The sequence below is a fragment of the Aulostomus chinensis genome, chromosome 4 (assembly GCF_037954235.1).
Source record: "Aulostomus chinensis isolate RoL2024-O1b breed Wild chromosome 4, RoL_Achi_v1.0, whole genome shotgun sequence".
Lineage (NCBI taxonomy): Eukaryota > Metazoa > Chordata > Actinopteri > Syngnathiformes > Aulostomidae > Aulostomus > Aulostomus chinensis.
The window spans coordinates 25,362,253-25,387,181 of record NC_141323.1 but is presented as its reverse complement, the minus strand read 5'-3'; the positions used below and the strand labels follow the sequence as shown (position 1 = coordinate 25,387,181).

The following is a 24,929-nucleotide window of genomic DNA, read 5'->3' as shown; positions in this document are numbered from 1 at the left end:
GTCTTTGCTGCTCTCCACTCTCCCAGGTGTTTTACCTCCAGTCTACCAGCACAGTGGTTTGCTCCTCCCACCAACCTGACATCATCAGCATCTGAGCAGAGACAAGAGCATCATTAATACATGAATATGCAACAGGATGGAGGAGGACCTGAACCAAAGCTGCACCTGAGCAGATGAGTCCAACTGATTTGCCAGGTGAGCAGGTGTTTCCAGACCCTGAGCGTCCACAGTCCAGGAGGGAAGATTCATGGCCCTCACACTGGAACACCTGAGCCCAGAATGGAGACTCTGCTGGTCCAAAAAGTGCCCCCTCCAGGACTGAAGGTGTCCCACATCTCAGCTCTCCACACAGCACCTCTGCATCCTTCATGTCAAAGTCCTCTTCACACACCGAGGACCACAGCTGGTTAGATTTCACCTCCAGTCTGCCAGAGCAAAGGTCCGACCCGTCCACCAGCCTGACAGACTCTGAGAAAGACAACAAGAGACAGATTCATGATGAGAATGAATTCATGTTAACATGAACTCACCTGTTCATGCCTCTGACATGTTAACTAGCAAATCCTGTAAATGAGACAGGAAAAAAGATTTCCTAGGAATTTATCCTCCTTGGAAAAATTCATGTGATTGTTGAAACTGGGAAACAATATTCCTGCTCATTTCTCACTGAACCTAATATCCCAGGATTTAATATCCCACATTTCTAAATCAGAGAACTCAACTGGAATCTCTGGTTTACATCAGCATCCTGACCACATAGAGAAGTGAACTTGTGATGGGAGGGTTGTCAGTTCAATCATCAGGAGAGGCAGGAAGAAGGAGTGGAAATGAATCTGATAGGCTGTTATTGGGGTTAAACTCTGTGAGCTTTTATTTTCTTAAGGCCTTTTTTAGTCGAGGCTCCTAACATGTAGGAATCATTCAAAACTTTGAAGCACCACGTTGGAATGAGAACAAGGTCTTCTGTCATTGTTCTGTTTGATGCCATGTTCTGTGTTTTGGTTGGGGTTTTTGTATCTGTGTGTTGAGGTAAAGGCTATGCTGACATCAGTCAAGTCAAGTCACTTTTATTTGTATTGAGCCAAATCACAACAAAAGTTATCTCATGACACTTTACAAGTACAGCAGGTCCAGCACCAAACTTCTTCAATGAATCTACACCCAACAATTCTCCATCAGCAGGCACAAAAGCAGTGACAAAAGCCTTCCTTTTAACAGGCAGGAACGTCGAGCAGATCCAGGCTCAACAGGAACGGCCTTCTGCTTTGAATAGCAGGGGGAAAGAGAGCAGGAGAGCAGGACAAGACAGAAAAGGGAGGAAGACAGATAAACAGAAGGAAAGAGAGGGACAGATGTAAAGACAGAGAGAAAGTGGAAGAGACTGATGGACAGATTGGGACGGGGATTAAAAAGAGTTCTGTGGAAATACAACTTGATATTCGGCTTCAATTCCATACGACAGGACGAGGTTGAGGGTGTGACTGAGACAGTGAGTGGGCTCACCTGCAGACTGATGGAAACCAATGGAGTCTAAAACCATGAGCTTTGGTCACAACTGTTTCTCAGTCTTGTTAGCTTCTCTACCTCACCACATGAGCACACTATGGGTGAACATGACTAATTTTTGTGATTCATTGTTTTGAAGATTGTTCATGTTGCACATCTGACGTTTAAAATTTGTGTTTTTATTAAGAACTGATTTCATTTCATTTATCTGTCTTTTAGCTCTGAAGGTTTTTTTCTGAACACAAAAATGAAACAGAGAGACAGTAAATTAGGTTAAAATACAACTGAAAGCTGAACAGATTAAAAAGCTACTGGAAACATCAGTACACTTCACCTTTGTCTCACCAGGATTGAGCTACAAGCAGCACTGCTGCCTCCCTCACTACCACCACCATGGGGCCCTTGAGCAAGGCCCTCAGTGGCTGTACTGAGCAGCTTGTGTTGTTTTCAAGAACATTATCAGAGTGGTGCTGCAAATGTGAGTCACTCAGGGAGTTTCTTCTGGTTAATTAAGGTTAAAAAAGGGATATCATCATTGTCAGAATCATAGAGGAACATTTGTGTTCATGTAAACAGCCAAAGTCAACTTGTCCTGGATCTCAGTCACATGACTGTTAGTGTCAATAATGTTACCTGAGCAGGTGATTTCCTGGATGGTGGAACCAGGAGAGTTCCATGATCTCACACACTCCTTCAGTGTTGATGGAGACTGAACACACTCAGAGTTGATGAACCACATGAGTCGTTCTGAGGACTCGTCTCTCTCCTGTGTTGAGACAGCAGAACCACAGTCCAGCCATCTACATATCACAGCTGTTTCCTTCAGGGTCCAGGACCAGTCTGTCTCTGCTTCTCTCCACTCTCCCAGGTGTTTCACCTCCAGTCTTCCAGCACAGTGGTTTGCTCCTCCCACCAACCTGACATCATCAGCATCTGAGCAGAGACAAGAGCATCATTAATACATGAATATGAAACAGGACGGAGGAGGACCTGAACCAAAGCTGCACCTGAGCAGATGAGTCCAACTGATTTGCCAGGTGAGCAGGTGTTTCCAGACCCTGAGCGTCCACAGTCCAGGAGGGAAGATTCATGGCCCTCACACTGGAACACCTGAGCCCAGAATGGAGACTCTGCTGGTCCAAAAAGTGCCCCCTCCAGGACTGAAGGTGTCCCACATCTCAGCTCTCCACACAGCACCTCTGCATCCTGCATGTCAAAGTCCTCTTCACACACTGAGGACCACAGCTGGTTAGATTTCACCTCCAGTCTTCCAGAGCAAAGGTTCGACCCGTTCACCAGCCTGACAGACTCTGAGAAAGACAACAAGAGGCAGATTCATGATGAGAATGAATTCATGTTAACATGAACTCACCTGTTCATGCCTCTGACATGTTAACTAGCAAACCCTGGAAATGAGACAGGAAAACACAGATTTCCAAGGAATTTATCCTGAGAGTGAGAAGGAAAATATAGAATTGGAAGGAATTTATCCTCTTTGAAATAATTCATGTGATTATTGAAGCTGGGAATCATGATTCCTGCTCTTTCCTCCCTAAACCATCTAATATCCCACATGTGGATACCAGAGAACACAACTGGAATCTCTAGTTTACGTTATCATCACCACCATTTTCAGATCCTAGCAGTGGCAGCCTAAAGTTGTGATTCTCAAACTGTGGAAAACCCAAATATCTTTTGGAAAGTTAAACAAGTCAAAATTGTTTTGAAACAATGAATACTATCGAAAAAATAGCAAACAATTTTGAAAGAAAATACATATCTGTATCAATCAAGGATGGTTCCAAGTCTGCTTTCAGACAGGAGGTGGAGCAGCTGGTCCACTGGGGCAGTCTGAACCACCTGGAGCTGAACCTGCTCAAGAATGTGGAGATGACAGTGGACTTCAGGAGAAGCCCACCCACACTCTCCCCCCTCACCATCCTCAACAACACAGTGTCTCCTGAGGACATGTTCAAGTTCCTGGGAACCACAATCTCCAAGAACCTGAAGTCCACCTCTAACATGGACACTGTCCAGAAAAAAAGCTCAGCAGAGGTTGGACTTCCTGTGACAGCTCAGGAAGTTGAACCTGCCACAGGAGCTGCTGATCATCTTCTATACTGCAATCATTTAGTCTGTCCTGTTCACAGCCATCACTCTGGTTTGGATCGGCCACCAAACAAGACAGGATCAGACTGCAACGAACAATCAGGTCAGCAGAGAGAATCATGGGGGCCGACCTACCTGTCATCCAGGACCTTTATCGGTCCAGGGTCAGGAAACGGACAGGCACCATCTCTGCTGACCCATCACACCCCAGTCACAAACTGTTTGATCCCCTCCCCTCTGGAAGATGCTACAGAGCCCTGGATGCTGAGACCACCAGGCTAAAAACAGTTTCTACCCTCAGGCTTTCAGTCTGATGAACGGGAAATAGTCAGAGTGTCAGGAAATAAAAACAAACATCTGCTACACCAGCAGCTCAATAGCAGGTGATCTGACAGGAGGGAACTGCAAATCACTACAATGGTGATGAAGGAAAAGCCGGCCCTGGTGTTGTTCAGTGTGAAAACCCTGGAAGAGATCGTCATGAGGCCACAGCTCCTGGAGGAGCTGAATGATTTCCAACTCCTGTGTTGTCCTGAGGATGAACTCACGTCACTGCTGCTCGCCTCCACAGAAGAACCAGAGCCAGCGTTTCCCTGATTGATGCTAAGATACATTCTGATGTGTGTGATTCTACAACTGTCTGGTGTGCATCTCAGTCAAACAGCAACAGTGTGTTGGCCTACCTGTGCTGGACCCTGAGCAGCACACACTGGGTCTTCTATTGGAACCTGTGCTCAGTGTGTATTGCTATCAAAGGTGATTCCAACAGAGGCTCCAGCTGACTGCTGCATCAGAGCACTGATACCAAAGACACTGCCCAGCTCCTTACTTTCAAATATTCTCAAACACTATTTCTAATATAATTTACTGTATTTCATCAGTGATCAATGCATCATTTATAGCAGTAATTGGCAACAAGTGGATCTTTTCACTGGAACCTCAGAGTTCACCAGATTGACACACACACTTGAAAACAAGTTCAGATTCATAAAATATTCCAGTGTTTCATGTTTCTCTATGGTTGTCTGATGGTTGGCCTCTGACTCACTCTGACTCTGAGAAAACATGCTGTCCACCTCTGATGCAGCTGAACAGAGGCGCTATGACACTGTTCCATGGTCATCATGGAGGTACTTGCTTCAAGAGTTAGACAACCACTGGCCTGAAGGACAGAGAAGTGAACTTGAAACTAAAAGGTTGTTGGTTCAATCCTCAGGACTGGTAGGAGGAAGCAGCCACACTCATTAACACCACCAAGATGCCCTTGAGCAAGGCTCTCAGAGGTGGCACTGAGCAGCTGCTGTTCTATGACTGTGAATGTGATCAGGGTGCTCCTGCAAATGTGAGTCACTCTCAGTGAGTTTCCTTGGACTAAATAAAGGTAAAAAATAAAAACACTGGAGTTTTGTGAATATTTGTGTGCATGTAAAAAAACAAAGTCACTTGTACTGGATCACAGTAACATGACTGCATTACTGTGTACCAAATCACATACTTCCATACTGCATATGTAAAATTTTCAAACTGAGTATTCTAAGCAAAGTATGTACTCAATCGCGCAGTGCGCGTGTTTCGAGGGTGCAGTGCTGTCCCAAACCACATCCTGCCGTGCGGTGCACTCTTCAAAATGATGACGTGATGTCTTCTTCTTCTACACAGATTTGTGACTGGCGAGCACCGCATCAGCATCAGCTAATTACCGCCTCCTTTTGCATGTGCTTGTTTGTCAATTTCTGAAGCAGTAAAAAAGCAAAATGGAGGGTCATCGCACATTGTTACACCACGATAGGCACCAACAACACGATGTCCTCCTTCTACTGGCTGAAGAAGCAACTGTCTGTAGAGTTTAATTGTGTGATTTATTTAGCACAACATTTTGGTGACAAGTGATTTTATCTTTTCAAACCCGTGTCCACACAGAATTTCCTACTTGTCACTGTTATTTCATGTAAAGATGACTCTATTCAAGTCAGTGTTGGCCGACTCTCACCACAGCAAGTGTCCACAGTTGCACACTCAAAATCTTAACTGATTGGAGTACGTCATCCGGGAACTTTGGCATTCTCAATTTTTGAAAACTATCCATACGTTTTTCCATTTTCAGTTGAGTAGACTCAAAATTTTAAGTATGCAGTATAGAAGTATGCAATTGAGAAAACACGCAGTGAGAGTCTTCTGGCGAGATGAAGGTTAAAAAAATTGTTATGTTATTGTCAGAATCATAGAGGAACATTTGTGTTCATGTAAACAGCCAAAGACAACTTGTCCTGGATCTCAGTAACATGACTGTTAGTGTCAATAATGTTACCTGAGCAGGTGATTTCCTGGATGGTGGAACCAGAAGAGTTCCATGATCTCACACACTCCTTCAGTGTTGGTGTATACTGAACACACTCAGAGTAGATGAACCACATGAGTCGTTCTGAGGACTCGTCTCTCTCCTGTGTTGAGACAGCAGAACCACAGTCCAGCCATCTACATATCACAGCTGTTTCCTTCAGGGTCCAGGACCCGTCTGTCTCTGCTGCTCTCCACTCTCCCAGGTGTTTCACCTCCAGTCTACCAGCACAGTGGTTTGCTCCTCCCACCAACCTGACATCATCAGCATCTGAGCAGAGACAAGAACATCATTAATACATGAATATGAAACAGGACGGAGGAGGACCTGAACCAAAGCTCCACCTGAGCAGATGAGTCCAACTGATCTGCCAGGTGAGCAGGTGTTTCCAGACCCTGAGCGTCCACAGTCCAGGAGGGAAGATTCATGGCCCTCACACTGGAACACCTGAGCCCAGAATGGAGGCTCTGCTGTTCCAAAAAGTCCAACCTCTAATTGGCCTTCCTGGATGAGTTTTACATTTTACTTTCTATTGCTCACTGCAGGTCCAGTCAAGTGAGAGCACTTTTCCTTCACCTGCCTCAGCATTTTGGGACTCAAAAGTACTGCAATTGGAGGAGGGTGGAGCCGACAGGGAGGGAGAAGAAAATGTGCTTGAGAAGCAGCTAAATACATAAAAACTGATGCTACATTTCCAGGCAGCACCTCTGGTTTGAAGTAAACATACTAGCTTTGTTTATATGTGATCTAACCTCATGTACACAGCAAGTTAATGGAGTGATTCTCATGACACTCCTGCCTAAACTGTATAATACAACATTATTCCACATTTATACTTGGATTCATCTGCACGTTCCAGTTGATTTGCACTTCTGGTTGGATGCTAGCTGCATGTCAGTACTTGTACTCTGAACAATGACAAATTTGAATCTATAATTGATGTTTAATATACATCATCGAGGCTATTTTTAAGTATTCAGTGGAAAATGTTTTTATTGCACCAGGTGAACAAGTGCACCTCCTAAAATTACGAGTGTATATTAGGCCTGTCACAGTAACACGTTATGTTAGTTGATGTATCCCATCAATTTCGTACCTCTTATCTTGTTAAGGATAGCGGGGGGCTGGAGCCTATCACAGCAGCCTTCCTGTGAGAGGCCAGGTTCAACCTGGACAGGTCACCAATCCGTCACAGGGCCAACACATAGAGACAGACAACCATTCACACTCAAAGCCACACCTACGGACAATTTAGAGTATCAATCAGCCTCGTCCCCTCTTGATGTCTTTGGACTGTGGGAGGAAGCTGGAGTACCAGAGAGAACCCACACAGACACAGGGAGAACATGCAGACTCCACACAGAAAGATCCTGTGCTCAAGTTTGGGCTCAAACCTGGAACCTTTTCGCTGTGAGGTAACAGTGCTGACCACTGCACAACCATGACTCCCAGGATATATTATCCAAGAATTATTTTGATTTATGATATGATTATTGACATTTTAACAATTTTACCACTTCAATAATTATGTACCACCTAATAAATCAAGTGCACACTTTATCTTTGTTCCTGTCATGAATTGAGCTTGGACGAGAACCCAAAGCCACGACTCCCAGGCAAGGTGCCAGATGAAGAAAGTTTATTACTAAAGTACAAATCAAAACCACTCTTATGAGGAAAAAAGCCTAAACTACAAAAACTCAAACTCACTCGACTGAGGAGAACCTGACTAGACAAAGTGACAAAGAAACTCAAAGTTAGATCAGGTAAGGAGCATGGCATGGAAAACAAAACCTGACTAGACAAAGATTCAACAAAAACACAAACTTGATGAGGCATTAAATGACGTAGCACGTTTGGAACTGACGGAAAAGACAAACTCGCACCAGACAAAGAGAAATGCAGACGACATAAACTCATGAGGTGACGGAAACAGGAGGACACAGTCGGGGTGGGGAAGACAATCAGACTGGTGGGAAATCCACCACGGGGAAGTGGAAGTTACCAGAAACTGGGAGGATGGTTAAATTTCAAAATAAAACAGGACGTCATGACACAACATAGACACATGGCAAACAAAGAACACCACTACATGCATGGACATGACAGTTACAAGAGTATTTAAGTCTGTTACATCACCAAAGAGGACCAGTATCATGATGGGTTTATTGAGAAAGGACTCCAAAAAGAAACTGAAATTCCAGACTGGAGTATCAAGACTCTGAGAGAGTCATGTTCACTCAGACCTGGATTAACAACTGTGTCATGATGAGTTTCCAGGACCTTTTCAATTACGGTGCTATGAGCCAACTTAAAGGAAATAGAAGGGAGCTGTGCCCCCCCTCCCCCCTCCCCCCTCCCTCAGTGGAGGAGGAGAGGAGCAGGAGACCTGTCACAGGAGAGGAGAGGTGCTGGTGACCAGTAAACCTGCCTCAGTGGTCTTTTCTGGTGTCAAATGCTCACACGTACACACAATTATCACAGTTACTGAGGACAGAAAAATGATGGAGGTCGTACTGGAGAAGAGTTCAAACTGGAGCCAGGAGGCAACGACCATTCCATCATCCATCTTCCAGCATTCCCCTCCAGCACTCACTATCACCCAGAAGTCCATCCTGTTAGACTGGAAACCTCCAAACAACCTCAACATCCTACAGTGGAAGAAGCTGCTGATGAGCAGAAATCCCTGGAAAAATGTCTGCATCCATCAACCATGAAACCACCAACTTCAGTAAAACCTGGTCCACTACCATCAATAAATGAACCTGACCTCCAACCCTCAAAGTGACATTGAACACACAAACACCCAACACATTCAACACACACACACACACACACACACACACACACACACACACACACACACACACACCAGCTCCATTCACCCTTTATTCTTTTTAAAATGCCTTTATTTGTTCATACATTTATTGTTTTCATTACAATATCATAATTATATTACATTTGATATTATTGTTGCTGTATTAGAAACATTTCTACTGATCGTGGTGATAACAACAAAAGCATTGAAAAGGATACCATTGATTCTGAATAATACAGAATTACTGCATGATGAAATTATTATTATTGTTATTATTATTAATACTCTCACTCAATCAATATTTTTTTCTATTTTATTATTAATAATGTATCATTTCAGACATTATAACTATGTTTTGGTCTCTTTCTCCTCGTCCACTTGCTTGTTTATATATTTTTTGACAGTAGAAATGCTACAAATCCTGTATGAGGAATCACTGCAAGTGGAGGAGGAAAAAATAGGAACAGCAAACCAGAGATGAACAATTTATCCTCATTCACCATTATTATTACCAAACACAAGTTATTAATGAAATGTGACACTTCTCTCTCATTATTATTATTATTATTATTATTATTATTATTATTATTATTATTATCACTGTTTTTGTGGCATCACTGTTTTCTGGTTCTCATCACTACTCTTGCTATTATTGTTCTGGCATTAACAACGTTGTTTATGATGACATCACCTTTATATTAATATCACAACTATGGTTATTGTTTTTCTTATTATGGTGATAGTCATTAATTACATATTTCTACTCTTTGTCTCCTATGTGTTTGTTTATTCTTTGCTGTACAAAATTATTGTGGAATTATATTTTATTGATATTTCTGTATGATAGAAACCAGAGGTTCTCAATTACAAATGTTAAAAGGCCTTAAAGTAGGATTTATTTCTCTACCCATTCATTTATTCTATTTCTTTTTACAATGATCTTCTTCAGATGTCATTCATCAGCCTACCATGATAGATATTCATCATTCATTATTAATATGATTGAGATACAAAGATAATGAACACAACACACACACCATCAATTTACACACAACACTGACACAATATTAGTCTCTCATTATTAATGAATTATTGATTTGTTAAAATTATTTTTAGTTTATTCCTTTTTCCCCCAGATAATTCTTTTAATTTTAGCATTTCAATTCATGAATTAATCTTGTTCATTGTTTCCTCCAATTTCCTGCCTCTCCCTTTCCAGTTTGTCCAGTCCTCTTTAAAGAGAAAACACACAAAATGACTTTCAACCGTCCGATTGCTCAACTACTTGAATAAATGAATAATAAATAAATGAGACAAATATGTCATGAGCAGACGCCCTGACATTGGGTCTGGGGGTTGAACTGGGAGGAGATGGAATAGCGGCTGGTGGCTTCCATCAGCAGCTTCCTCCTTTCGTTTGGTTCCACACCCGACGCTGCTAACGAGTGGCTAGCCAGCCTCAGCTGTGAGCCTCTGCTGCTGATGCTGACTGGTTGCTAGGCAACCAGGTTCCCCCCTCCTCCTTCTCTCTTTGGGACACACACACACACACACACACACACACACACGTTATCACTTTGTATCTTTTGGTTCGATTGAACTGTTATTCCAACGTGTTGCTGATTGATTGATGCATTGTGTTTAATAAACATTTTTAATCATAAGAGAGAAGTCGCAGTGTCTTTTGTGTCCAAAACTGTGGTCACGTGTCTCAGTGATAGGCAGCGCTCTGATCTCACTCTTCTAAGATCAGAGTTGTCCCTGTTTAGTTGATATGACAGAATATTGACTGTTTAGTGGATAAACTCTGTTTGAGACTGACAATTTTTACAAATTTGGTCAACATTTTAGTTTCCCTGAACTCATCAGGGTGGTGCCCCGATTGATTAATATTCAATATTAATTAGTATTTCATTCAATAATCAAAAATTATATTCATAATTATTGACAATTATAATTTTGACCAAATCGCTCCTCAATGCACAACATTGGCAAAAAAGTCTTTTCTGGTTCTGACCCCCCCTCCCCACACACACACACACACACACACACACACACACACACACGCACGCACACACACACACACACACAATTTCTGCAAATGTGGCTTCAGTGTCTTTGATTCTAGTTTCTTATTTCATGGTTCAGTTGTTGACACTCGGTCTTTTCTCAGCGTTCCTGTTATCTTGTCTCTCCTGCTTCATGTAAATTAAAAGAATATTTTTCAAGTTGATCTGAAACTAAGCTGAGACTAGTTAGACTGTGGAGGACCGACACTCTCTGGGTTTAGCAGCAGCTCAGCCACCTCATGTGATTGAACTACTGTGTTTGTACCAGCACACTACAACTGGAGAACAGTCCATTTATTTGACTTCTTGACATACGGAACACAGAACATCAGAGCAGTTGAGGGCCGACTGGAGCAAACAGTGAGGGAGTCAATCCAGAAATGCAGCTGCTGCCTCCAGGACATGAGCCAGTTGATTTGAGCCGTTTCAAACACACGTCTATCTGAACCATGCAGATCAACAACACCTCCAACAGGAAGCCTACCTGAGCTCCACAGCACCAGCAGCACCAGCAGCACCAGCAGCACCCTGCCATCCATGTCCAGTGTCAAGCTCCTCCGATCGTCTGCTACTAGTTTCTTCACTCTTATTTCCTCATCAGGACTCTTAAGTGCAGCTTTTCATGTCCGTGTCAACAGCTCCTGATGTGCTGAAGTGATACAAAGATAAAGCTGGGGGTCGGACACGTCATCCACATCAGAGTTGCGACACTCATGATCTTCTGATCAGATGAGCAGTTTCCTCTCCTTCACTGCTGCAGACGCATCAGATTGTCAGCACCACATCTCCTGTTTCCTGATATAAAACGACACCTACTTCATAAAACAAGCCTGACCAACTTAACACATTTCATGTCAACTGCATTTAACAACACAGAGATGTTTTGTTAAATCCTACTAGAGGTGAATCTCATCCATGATTCTCCAGACATTTTTTAGGACCTCTGACAGTTTCAGCATCTGAGGAGGCAGACGACAGCGTGTCTGAAACAGAGGGTTTCAAAGTGAAGTCCTCAGATAAATTAGCTGAGTTTCACTGGACTGCTAACGAAGGTGGAGGAGAGAGAGAGAGAGAGAGAGAGAGAGTGAGAGAGAGAGAGAACAAGCAGTGTACATAAGAATGAAATTTCATTCCAGAGGCAAAAACACAACACTGCACAACAAAACAGTGAACCCTCCTGAGCTCAGGATGAAAGCAAGCTTTTCCCAGGCATTTCATAAAAGTAAAATCTGACAAAATCTCTGATCTGACTTTTAAATCCATTTCTTAAAATGACACTTTTACTGACTTCAGGTGATTTCCTTGCTGTCGTTACTTCTCATTTTTAGGGAGTTTCTTGATCGTCACTCAGGACTTCATCCCCCATGTTTGTGAAGGAAACAGGAAAAAAAGACTGAAAACTGACACACATTCCTGGAATATTAATAACAAACCTGCCAGAGGAATCATGAATAGAACAGACAGGAAAAAAGTTAATTCACTTTAATGATAGTTTTGAGTGTAAACTCACTGATCCTGGATCAGATTTGAGTTTAAAGGATAAAAGCAACTGGACTTGCTTGAATGTCTTGAAGAGGCTTCATCATCCAGGTACTTCTTATCTTGTAGTAACTGCAGTACTTCAACCTTGAACTTGGTCATGTTCACACATTGTCATCACATATTTCAAAGCAGGGAAACTGAACTGGTGATTTCAGGCCTGTTAAAAGAACCCTGCAAGTGAATGTGTTGGTCAGACCAGCAGATTGAGGGCCAAGTGTTTCCATGTATTTCTGTGTGAGAAGCAGCGTTGCACCACAGGCTTGTATTTTTGTGTCAAATCTACAAATCTTTGTTCAGTCGTACAAGCAGGAGGAAGGGGAGGACATTGGGTGAAAGTGAGAGTCAGAGGCTGATAGAGAGGAGGGGGGAGGCCGGTGGAGACAAACCACAATCATGAGACGTTTATCAGCACAGACGTGCTGCATTTAGAGAGACGACCTGATAGAAACCTGTTTTTGCTCTTAACTTGCTTTTGCTGGTCTACAATGTTGGAGAGAAGAGAGAGAAATCCACAACACTGGACCGGGCTGATACCAGCGGAACCAGAGCTCCGCTCCTCCAACCTAAAATTAACTTGAGGTCACTCGGTGCATTTTGCTGCTTCCTAACTTGATCTTTTGAAACACATCAGCTTCATTGGGAGAGTGAACAAGAAATGAAATGGTCTCCCTACAAGAGTCACCTTCAAGCTGCTGAGGCAACATGGCTGCTGATCTCTGGTCCTTTTGCTTGAAGCACCGTTGCTTCCTTGGCCGGATACAATAACCCAGTACAAACACTAAGTAAGTGCACTGAACAAATCAACCATTGGATGTGCCAGAATTTTCTTCAGCTGAACAAAGATAAAACTGAAGTAATTGTTTTTGGAGTTGAAGAAGAGCGATTAAAAGTCAGAGCTCAGCTTCAATCAGTAATGTTAAAAGCACAAACCAAACCAGAAATCTTGGTGTAGTCATGGACGCAGACCTGAATCTTAACAGCCACATAAAGACAATTACAAAGTCAGCCTACTATCACCTGAAGAACATATCAAGGGTTAAAGGACTGATGTCCCAACAGGATTTGAAAAAAGCTTGTCCATGCGTTTATCTTCAATAAACTCGACTCCTGTAAAAGTGTCTTCACAGGTCTCCCTAAAAAATCCATCAGACAGCTCCAACTGACTCAGAATGCTGCTGCTCGAGTCCACACGAAGACCAGGAAAGTAGATCATATCACTCCAGTTCTCAGGTCTTTACACTGGCTTCCTGTCTGCCAAAGAATTGATTTTAAAAGACTACTGCTGGTTTATAAAGCACTGAATGGTTTAGGACCAAAATTCATTTCTGATCTTCTGGTACGTTTTGAACCATCCAGACCTCTCAGGTCGTCAGGAACAGGTCTGCTTTCTGTCCCCAGAGTCAGAACCAAACGCGGAGAAGCAGCATTTAGTTTCTACGCTCCACATATCTGGAACAAACTCCCAGAAAACTGTAGGTCTGCTGAAACTCTCAGTTCTTTTCAATCACAGCTAAAAACCCATATGTTTACCGTGGCCTATTATTAAATCAAACTTGAGGCCTCTGATCAGTATCTCACACTGCACTGTAACTTCTATCTGCCTGTTTAGCTTCTATCTCTAACTTTACTTAAGCTGCAATGTAACTCTTCTAATTGTGTTGAATGTCTTTCTCTGTCTTTACTTTCTCTAATTATGTTGAATGTCTTTTTATGTTTGTTTTATGTAAAGCACGTTGAATTGTCCTGTTGCTGAAATGTGCTGTACAAACAAACTTGCCTTGCCTTGCCTTGCCTCACTGTTCTGTGTTTGTTCTGCTCAGTGGAGGAAGGAACGAAGGACTGGAGCTCTAAGTTTTTCTGTTCCTACATCAGTGAACACACTTTCTGTGCTGAGAAGGAACCAAAGCTACTAAGGAGGATTACAGAGTTTGTCCTTGCAGGAGTCAGTGACTTAATTGTGTCTAACAAAGGGTTGAATCTGAATGTGACAGTTCCCCTTCAACTTGGGGCCATGGCAGAGTGAACCAAGAACACTGGCAATGGGGGTGAGAGTGGAGCCAACGATGGATTCACAGTTCATCACCTCCACCATAATGTGGACCACCTTTCCTGTATCCAGTTTCAACCTCTAAAGAACTCATTCCCTGACCGGGAATCAAACCCGGGCCGCGGCGGTGAAAGCGCCAAATCCTAGCCACTAGACCATCAGGGACCACACAGAGCTCTCCAACAACAGAGATGATACACAATGACTGTGGTCTCAGTTGAGCTGAGCCACTCAGACACAGTCACCCATTCAAGCTGGGCCTGATACCACACTTCAGTACAGACAGAGAGAAAGAAGACACACGGGATCCTTTGAAGAAAATGCAATAAAGACAGGAAGCCCCCATCACATCGTCAGTGTTTCAGTGACTGGCATTGTGAAGAGACTGAGACAAAGTCACGTTATGAATGGAGGGCTGAGTTGGAGCAGAGAGGGGGCAAGATCCTGGGGGTGGACTGTCTTTGGGAAGCTGAGGTGTCTGGTGGTCTTGGTGGACCCTCTGTAGCTCAACTGAGACCACCAGAGTCAGTGTGACTGTAAGCCTTCAAAGCCAGCATGAAGGAGCTGGTTTTATCTTTGAAGGGGAAATCACACACACAGCTACTCTCAGTTCCCAAATGTGTGTGTCCTCACTCCTCCGTCCTCCTGCTGCCCTCAGAATACAGACACAATTCAACCTGGTAGGTCTGGTGCATAGAAGTGCTCCTGAAAAGATTTGTGTCAGCCCACAGCTGGCTGTTCTTACCTGGAACCTCAAGATGAAACTGCTTCCACAGATTGGAAATGAATCTGATGTTGACTTTTGGACAAATCACCTGTTCATCAGTTCAACCATCACTTCCATCCATTTTCTACTTCTTATCTTATGATAGAAAGGAGTCTATCTGCTGTGTGACGGAGGCAGTTACTGTGAGCTGCTGCATGTCTCAGCTGTGTGTGTGTGTGTGTGTGTGTGTGTGTGTGTGTGTGTGTGTGTGTGTGTGTCAGTGACGTGCGGTCAGGGGAGGCAAGTGAGGCTTTGGAAAGATACTACAAAATTTTATATACATGATTATATACACTACTTTTTCAATTAGAATGTGGATCAGATCAGCTGATTTCAGTGTGAAGTCCATCCCTCCATCCACTTTCTATTCTCATCCTTTAAGGGTCACGGGGGGGGGGGGGGCGATCCCAGGTGACATTAGACAAGAGGCAGGGTTCACCCTGGACAGGTCACCAGTCCATCAGGAGAAATGAGGTGGTCGGTATCATGCAACCTAAACTAAAAGATTAGTCAGATCAAATTCAGGTTAAAGCAAGAGTCTCCAGATCAAAGTCAGAATTCCTGATGATGTCATCAGGACTTTGACAGTACCTAAAATTCTGTCTTTGATGTCAGGAGGACATGAAAGAAACACAATTGAGGAAAGTATAAGAGAGCACATTCAGCTTCATCAGAAACACTTGAACTGTTGAACAGTAGAATTTGTTTGAAACAGTTTACAACACTTAGTGACAGGATTGAAGAGGGAAGATTTTTCTACTTTAAATTTAATTCTAACTTCAAAGTCAAGTCAAGTCAAGTCAATTTTATTTATAAATGCCAAATCACAACAGAAGAGAAGTTATCACATGACACTTTACAAGTTTATCTACTGAGATCGGTACCCTGGAAGGTATGACCTTGGCCCCCAGCACGACCCTAAGGAACCTTGGAGTTCTCTTTGATGAGGATCTGTCCTTTAATGCCCACATTAAGCAAATTTCTAGGACTGCTTTCTTTCATTTGTGAAACATTGCTGAGATCAGACACATCCTGTCTCAAAAAGATGCAGAAAAACTAGTCCATGCCTTTGTCTGCCTTTTGCCTTGCCTTTGAGAATTCAAAATTCTCCTTCTAACATACAAAGTCCTCAACAGTCAGGCTCCTTCATACCTGACAGAGCTCCTAGTCTCCTATTATTCAGCTAGAACCCTTCGCTCCCAGGATGCAGGGTTACTGGTGGTTCCTAGAGTTCTAAAAGTACACTGGGAGCCAGAGCCTTCAGCTATCAGGCTCCCCTCCTGTGGAACCGTCTCCCAGTTTCGGTCCAGGATGCAGACACCCTCTCGACCTATAAGAACAGACTAAAGACCTTCCTTTTTGATCAGGCTTATAGTTAGGCTGCTTAGGCTGGCCCTTAGATATGCTGCTATAGGCTTAGGCTGCTGGGGGATCTCCCATGGTGCACTGGGCTTCTCTCTCCTCCTCTCTGTCCTCCTGTATGTGTCATACATAAATCATACTCATACGTATTACGAACTCGTCTCCTTTTCCGGAGCCTGAGTTTATTGACTGATTGACTGAAAACGAGCAAACATAATAGGGTCTTCGCCTGAAGTACCTTCAGGCTCAGGCCCTAACAAATCATGTCAGAGATGTGTTCTAACACCCCTCAGTAATGGTCAGGAAACACAACAACCTTTTGTTTATTTCTATGATTTTCTTGAGGTTCATTTTACCATTTTTTTAAACTGAAATCGAGGGTTTACTGACTAAAAAAAGGTCCAGAGGCCCACAACAAAATATTCAAATCAATATTTCCATGGATAAGGAAGCCTAACAAGGAAACCAAGAGATGGGAAACAACTTGGATGATAGAAAATTGTTTTTAGTTTATTTTACAGCTGATTGAAGACGTGGGTCAAAACTGACCTGTTAACATCAGAGATGGGAACAGAAAGCTAACACAAGAGGAAGGTTGAAGCTATGAAAAAGAAGTTTGATAAAAATCTTGAACTGACAGTAGAAATATCCTTTTGTATGTTTACCTTTGTTGACAGAAGTCACTTTAGCTTGGCAGTGAAAAGAATCTCTGCTAGCTTGACAAATAAGTGGCACAAACTGGGTTCAAGCTGGACTTTGGACACTGGTATCTGCAACAACTCCCATCAACTCCTAATCTAGCATCTCTGCTGTGCTCAAACTATTTTACAGAACATTTGACAGACCTGTGGAGCAGTGAGGACAGACATGAGTTGATCCACATGATCCACTGAAGCGCCATTTTACCCTGCCACTGAGGACACCAACATGAGCTGGAGTTGGGACTCTTGAACTGAACCTGGTATCACAGCGACACCTACTGCTGCAAAATGGAACAGCAACATTGAACCCAAGTACAGGATTGAAGGGAGACTGATGGTCGCTGTTTGGGTTTTTGAAGAACAAGGAGGGCGTTGGTTCAAGCTGGATTCTCAGAGACTATTTCCCCAACCTCTACATTGGCATCTACACTGTCATCCAGTCAGGTGACTGAAGTCATCCAGTCATGTGACTGAAGTCATCCATTCATGTCAGTGATGTCACTTGGCAGGACTGTCATTGCCGTCACATTCTAGAAAAGAACCCAGACTCCACATTTACTCCTGTCTATTATTGTGTCCCACCCTCCTGGTCCTTACTCTGAATTCTCAGAGTTTATATCCAGTTCAGTTCTCAAAACAGATTGAGTCATGAGTGTAGATTAATTTTCTTTTTCTCCACTGATTATATGTCAAGGTTTGTGTGTGGGGGTGGAGCCTATCCAAGCAGCCTTCGGACAAGAGGCGGGGTTCATCCTGGATGTGTCACCAGTCCATCACAGGGCCAACACATAGAGACAGACAACCATTCACACTCACAGCCACACCTACAGTCAATTTAGAGTATCAATCAGCCTCGTCCCCTCTTGATGTCTTTGGACTGTGGAAGGAAGCTGGAGTACCAGAGAGAACCCACACAGACACAGGGAGAACATGCAGACTCCACACAGCTGGGGCTCGAATCTGTAACCTTCTTGCTGTGAGGCCACAGTGCTGACCACTGCACCATTGTGTCCCCTGAAAATGCCACCAGATCGTTTGGATTTCCTTTAAAATGAAGTACACATGAACATGAAGAGGTTTTCACAGGGCTGGTGGTGCAATGGATAGCATGACTGACTACTGTCAGAAGATTCTACGTTCAACTCCTGGCTTGCGCACTTAATACTTTATACTGAGAAGCTTTCACACCTGAAGTGTGAACCACTGCTAAAAGTCCCTGAAATCCTCCAAGGTTTCCTCCTTGTCTGCTGTAAACATGAACACATGCATGGATCCTGCTACCTCTCACATGTTAAGCTGGCACTTGACAGTGACAGCAGGAGAACAAAAGAGCTTGGTTCTAATGTGACTTGACAGCACTTTTTAGGGCCTGAGCCAGAAGGAATTTCTGGCAAAGACTCCATTATTTTTCCACTTTTTTTTCTTCTTGCAATCAACACTGCCCAGAGTTGATCTGCAGGAAATAAGACTCATACAATTGATGCAGTTTGGTCAGACGGTGCAGACACACTTGACACCCAGAGAGGTGAGCAGGTTTTGGACCAAGTTGAAACTTGTCAAGTATTTGAGACAGAAAATGACAGAAAGCTGTGGCTGTGTTCTGGTTCTGCATGTTTCAGATTTATTCCCCTCCCAGTAATGTCTTATTTCCAGCTCTGCTCTCCCTCAACTACTGTTTAGTGTCATATTTATTTTGCTGACTACTTCATTGACATGTGGTAAAAATGTCTTGTGTTTCCTGAAATTAACTGAGTGCTGCTCAGTAAAGTTGACATGACTTGAGATTCTATTCCTGGTTGGTCCATTTCAACATTCTTATCCTTCCTATCATTGGAGATGAAGTATCAGTCAGGGCTGTACTTGATTAGTACTGCATATAGTACACATCAGTCACTGCCATTACACAGTGGAATGGAAGTTGAAATACTGTTTACCAGCAAGCTGAAAACTGTTGTGATATTTGACAATTCTATTGTTTCTGAATGAAAATCATGTGAAGGAGAATCATGGAGACATCCTAAAAATGGCTGAGGTCTGCTGAGCTGCAGCAGGTCTGAGCTGCTTTTGATGCCCAGATGATGAGGAGGCAGTGAATGTTGGGTTTGGTGGAGCTGAAAAAATGCTGCAGGTGTTGAGAGGTCTGCTGGTGTCCAGGACTTCCTCTCCAGTTCTCAGCTTCTCCCTGCAGTTCCCACAAACACCACAACAGTCCTGGAACCCCTGCAGATGGTGGAGGACCATGATGACCCCGATGCACCATCAGGCCATCAAAAAGCAGTCCTGATGATCAAAAAGGTCCCTCCACTCATCCAGCGTCAACTCTAGAAGAAGCTTCTGGAACAGATGAGCAAACGCACTCAACTAGAAATCATGATTTAAACACAATGGTGATTTTTACAATTTCCTTCAATGTTTTAAAAACCATCAAAGTAGACAGAAGCCCAGATGGTCCAAACCTGTTTCCTGTCTCCTGCCATTGTGGAGAGCCTCTGTTCTGTCCTGCTGCTGTCCAGTTGTCTCTACTGAGCTCCTCTGCTGGTTCCACCTTGAAGAGGGTCTGAGCTAAAATTGAACCTTGGGGAACATCAATCTTTGATCTCAGAGTTTTGTGTTTGATCTTAGAATTCTTTCTTTGATCTCATCTGAGACAAAGACATGGAAGCTCAATCTGATGTTGAGGAGGCCGTGATCGTATAGTGGTTAGTACTCTGTGTTGTGGCCGCAGCAACCCCGGTTCGACTCCGGGTCACGGCAGCATGAGACAAATTTCTTGTGTGTATTGATGGACACAAACCAAGCAGAATTTTCCCACAATGCAATAGGGCGGTGTTTGGTCAGTGTTGAGCAGGCGTCAGTCTGACAATGATGTCATATTATTTTGTTATCACTTGACCAGACCCAAAAGTAGGCTCCAGGTATCAGTCTCTTCTCAATGCTAATATCTGCTAGCTTAGTCTGCTACTTTGATGGCTCTGACTACAAAAAGGTCCAGACCCCTGGATATGGTGGTTCCTCCCTAAACGTAGATTCTGTCAGCTCATGTTTTGAAATCAACTCACCATGAACACAAGTAGATTTCAATGGACTGCAAATGTGTCTCATTTAATGGTAAACATGTCAAATATAAATTCCATCACCTGAGGAGGTCTGCTGCTGGAATTAAGCTCCAGATATTCACAAGATATTTTATATCTTAAAATGAAGCATTTTTATATTTGATTTATTATTCATTAGCCTGCTTCATGTGGTGTGATTTTATGTGTCCTATATTGAATCGAACTTTGTAAACGATCGTCCCTGAGGATGTTGAATGATGTCAAAAAAGTGTTCTCTAAGCTCTCCTTTCCTCTAAATAGAGGAGTCTCTGCTGAGGTCGTTCCCTCTCAGAGTCCTGACGTCTATTCCAATGCACCGAGAGACTCAGGCAAACAGAAGACAAGGGCAAGTGAAGTAACCTGAAAATGAGAGGGGAGGTTCGACATCAAACTAAAACAGGAAGAACAGGACACAAATGGGATATCAAAATAAGAGAGACCATGAGACATGACCCCCCAGTTCCTGCTGCTTCCAGCTCTTTATATCGAGCCCCTCGTACAGTGGTTGATAGAGACCACAAATATTAAGGGTGTCCACATAAATGGAGAAGAACACAAGGTGGCGCTGGACACTGATGATGTTTTAACATATTGAAGTGAGCCCCCTAACACAGGACCTGCATTAATAAAACTCTTTGAAACACTGGGAAGCTCTGCTGGATATTAATTCTCCATTCTAAAACATAGGTTCTGACCTTTAATCACTCACCTCCAGAACACATGGAGGAAAACCTCCACCTGGATTAGGGCCAGAACTCCTTGAAGATGATAGAAGAAGATGGAACTCCATTTCCTTTCTGAGTCTGAGTCACAGGGTTGATAGAGTAAAAACAAATGTCCTACCACAAGATCTCTTTCTAGTTCCAGGACCAACTGGAGAAATTGCCTTCAAAACCGTTTCTGAATTGAACAAAATGCTTTCCAGATTTATCTTGCAGGGGAAGAAACCCAGGCTCAAATTTAAACCACGACATGAATGAGCCCCAGTTCCTGCTGTACTGGCCCATCAAAATCTGGAAAAATGTTTCCGTAAAGTCCAAATCTCAATGAATAATTTGGAATGTTAACAGGAGAATATCACTACAAGTCATTTAATGATGTGCTTTTAATCCTGGGTTCAAAGAGAGTAACAACTTTCTACTCACTTGTGGAAAATGGAAATGTAAAAGATTTGAAAGCCTGAGAAGAGAATATCACTGAGAAAGTCTGACTTTTTAGAATCCTCTTAGGTGAGCAATTATTTTAGAACACGACATCAGAAATGAAACAGACTTTAATGATCCAATGCTGAAAATATTGTTGGCTGCCCATCAAGAAACAAGAAAAACCTCATATCGTATGTTGTTTTCCGTTTGACCTGATTCTTGGTTGTCAACTAACTGCTCATTGGCTTTCTTGATGGAACAACAAAAGCAAAAGTTGAAGACTTTGAATATCCAGGCCTCTGGCGTGATTCTCAGCTGTCATTTAAATTTCACATGAACTCAGTGTCCAAGCAAATATCTGGTTTGCTAAAATGACTTTTGTCCTTCTGTTGACTTTTTCCATGAGAAGTCTGGAAAAGTATTATAACACAGTTCATGTTCCCAATGTTGGACTACGCTGGTGGTTTCTATGGGAACACTGGTGACGGCCCCAGGCCTGGGTCCTATGCAGCGTTGTGTGTGCAGGGTCCTGTTGGTGGGTGTGTTTGTGTCTTTGCAGGTTTGACGTCCTCAACAGTCAGGTTCCTTCATACCTGACAGAGCTCACAGGTGAACCCTGCCTCTCGCCCATAAATGCTGGGATAGGCTCCAGCCCCCCTGCAACCATTAATGTGGGTGTTTTGTTAATTGCATGCCACATGAAATTATTATTGGTCACTTTTCTAGCAACAGTCTCACAGTGGCAAGACAAGAACACTTCTACTTTTGATGATGACAGTTTGTTCAACACTAAACTTCATCCAGTACCATGTTGTCAAACACTGGAACATCCACAGCACCTGAACAGGGACTTGAACCCTGGACCCTCAGATTAAAAGTCTGATGCTCTACCGTCTGAGCTACTCAGGCTCTTCCTACAGCATTTAGACAGGAAAAGAAACACCTGTGAAGGTCAAACTGCTGCTTTCTTGACTTGTTCAATCCTCCATGTTAAAGTCCACCATGCTTTTGATTGGCACTGATTCTCTGTGGCAAAATCCAACAAGAGGCTCCAAAAATGTCTTGAATGTCATAAGAATGCACAGGACGAGATGTTAGTTTCCTTCATGTCTGCAGTTCCTCCACTGGAAAGTAAAGTCAATGCTGTTCCTCTGCTGAAACCTGGGATCGGACCAGGGACCTTTAGATCTTCAGTCTAACGCTCTCCCAACTGAGCTATTTCAGCTCTGAAGGAGGGCCCTGCTTCTCTCATTTTATAATCTCTTCCACTCTCACTAGCCCTGAGAGAGGATTTGAGCTTCTGAAGTCATGACACATTGAACAGTTCGACAGGACCATTTTTGATGAATGTCTGAATCACACAAGCCTTTTTTGTTTGTCTTCTTCCCAGTGGCCTCAACATTGTGTGAGCCAATAATTCCACATCTGTACCAGACACACCTTTTGTTGTTGGGTTTTCTGGATCTTTCTGTTCTAACAGTGTCTTTTGTCTTAATTATGCCACTTTCACATGATACAAACACAAAATGAAAAGCAGAACAAGCCAGAACCCAAAATATGGATTTGCAAGGTCAAACAAACAACAACCAGTCAAGCAAATGAAACCAACAGAAAACAACTACTGGTTCAAAACCAGTAAAAAACAAAAACAGAGGAAAAGTCTCTGTGTGCAAGAACATGCATGTGTGTGTGTGTGTGTGTGTGTGTTTAGATGTGTGTGTGTGTGTGTGTGTGTGTGTGTTTAGATGCGTGTGTGTCAAAAACTGACAACATGAGCCAACAGTGGTGGTGTCTGTCAAAGAGGTGGAGCTCTGTCCTTCACCTGCAAGATTTCAGCAGGCAGCTCAGGTCTAGTTTTCTTCACTGTGCCACCATGATAAGTTTCCTCCTGAGAAGTTCTTGTCCAAGGTCATAGCTGGTAAAAGAATTGTCACAGTGATACTGGGACCCTGCAGTCCAGTCGTCATATCCAGGACCACACTGGACATGGCCGTCTTTGTTTGTTTTGTTGTTGTGCAACGTGAGAGAACGTGACAGACCATTTTATACCAAAGACAGGCTCTGTGTGTGTGTGTGTGTGTGTGTGTGTGTGTGTGTGACCATGTTAAATTCTTTTAAATAAATGTGTTTCAACCTGCTATTATTTGTATGCTGTATGATTTCTGAAAACCAAGACTAACTAAGCGCGCTGACCGATTGAGCCACAGAGACTCTGAGTCTCCTGCTTTTCATGAAGAGTTTTCAGGCTAATTTCAGAGTGTGAGGTCCACACTGCACATATGAGGGAACATGAGGGACAGCTGAGAGTCTGACTGTCATGGCGAAAGCCTTCAGCACTAGAACTGAAACAGCCCCCACCATCTTAACCCCCCCAGACCAAACATCATCGTCCAGCCTCCAACCAGAGGTCCATCAGTTATCATGGGAGCCACGTGTGGAGTCTGGATTCTTTTCTAGAAAGTGACGGCAATGACAGTCCTGCCAAGTGACATCACTGACATGAATGGATGACTTCAGTGCATCCAATTACCAAGTGCACTGCAGCAGTCCTTGTTGCTGTCTGCTGTTGTGTCACAGCAAAGTCTCTGGTGCTGGGATGAGGTCATGGAGACGATCTAGGAGCAGTCCTGATGTTAAATGGACAAAATGTGTCAACATGAAATAAAATTGGAAACCTATTTGAAGCCTTATTTTGTGTTTGATGGACATTTTTTAAATCTCTAATGACTTGTTTTAACTGAACCTACTGGATCCTGTGGTGCCTGATGAGGAGACAACTTGCAACTCTCTTCTGGCAGGCCTCCCTGCATGCTCATTCAAGCCTCTGCAGATGATCCAGAATGCAGCAGCACGCCTGGTGCTTCCAGCCCAGCGCTGCTCCAAATCTCTAGCCAGACTCTTCTCTTCTGTGGTTCCCAAATGGTGGAACAAACTACCGAACTCTGTGTGTTCTGCTGAGTCCCTTTCTACTTTTAAGAGACAATTGAAGACTCAATTGTTCAGAGAGCACCGAGGCACTTGACCTGACTCTTCTCCTCTTTGTGCTGTGGGGTAGAATAAGTCAGAGGGTCCAAGACCCAGCACTTAGTGATTATGTAGCACTAACTGTGTTGTGTGATGTTGTATGTCTGTCAAAAAAAAGAAAAAAAAAAAGGGAGGGGGGGGGCGACACTTCTTCTGCCACTAGATGGCGGTAGCTGTGACCAAATCACAACTGAAGCACTTTTTCGCTTCCTATGGACTTTTCCTTAATTAAGTCTAAATTCTTGCTTGTGTTGTACGTCGCTTTGGACAAAAGCGTCTGCTAAATGAAATTGTAGAATTGTAGAATTGTAGAACTTTGGTACAAAGTTGAAGAGGAGGGTTTTTGGAGGGGAGGGGATTTTTTTTTCCAGTGTTGTAAATCAAAATAACTACAACGACATGATAGA

General features: G+C 43.2%; 4 non-coding genes across 4 annotated transcripts; 1 reads left to right on the top strand and 3 right to left on the bottom strand.

The window, feature by feature from the left end:
• Nucleotides 1-14,522: 14,522 nt before the first annotated feature.
• Nucleotides 14,523-14,594, bottom strand: trnae-uuc (transfer RNA glutamic acid (anticodon UUC)). Its single transcript has one exon. It is a non-coding gene; the product is annotated as a tRNA-Glu (tRNA).
• A 5,346-nt stretch (nt 14,595-19,940) lies between these two features.
• Nucleotides 19,941-20,012, top strand: trnah-gug (transfer RNA histidin (anticodon GUG)). The gene has a single exon. It is a non-coding gene; the product is annotated as a tRNA-His (tRNA).
• A 2,322-nt stretch (nt 20,013-22,334) lies between these two features.
• Nucleotides 22,335-22,407, bottom strand: trnak-uuu (transfer RNA lysine (anticodon UUU)). The gene has a single exon. It is a non-coding gene; the product is annotated as a tRNA-Lys (tRNA).
• A 243-nt stretch (nt 22,408-22,650) lies between these two features.
• On the bottom strand, nt 22,651-22,723 carry trnaf-gaa (transfer RNA phenylalanine (anticodon GAA)). The gene has a single exon. It is a non-coding gene; the product is annotated as a tRNA-Phe (tRNA).
• Nucleotides 22,724-24,929: the final 2,206 nt, after the last annotated feature.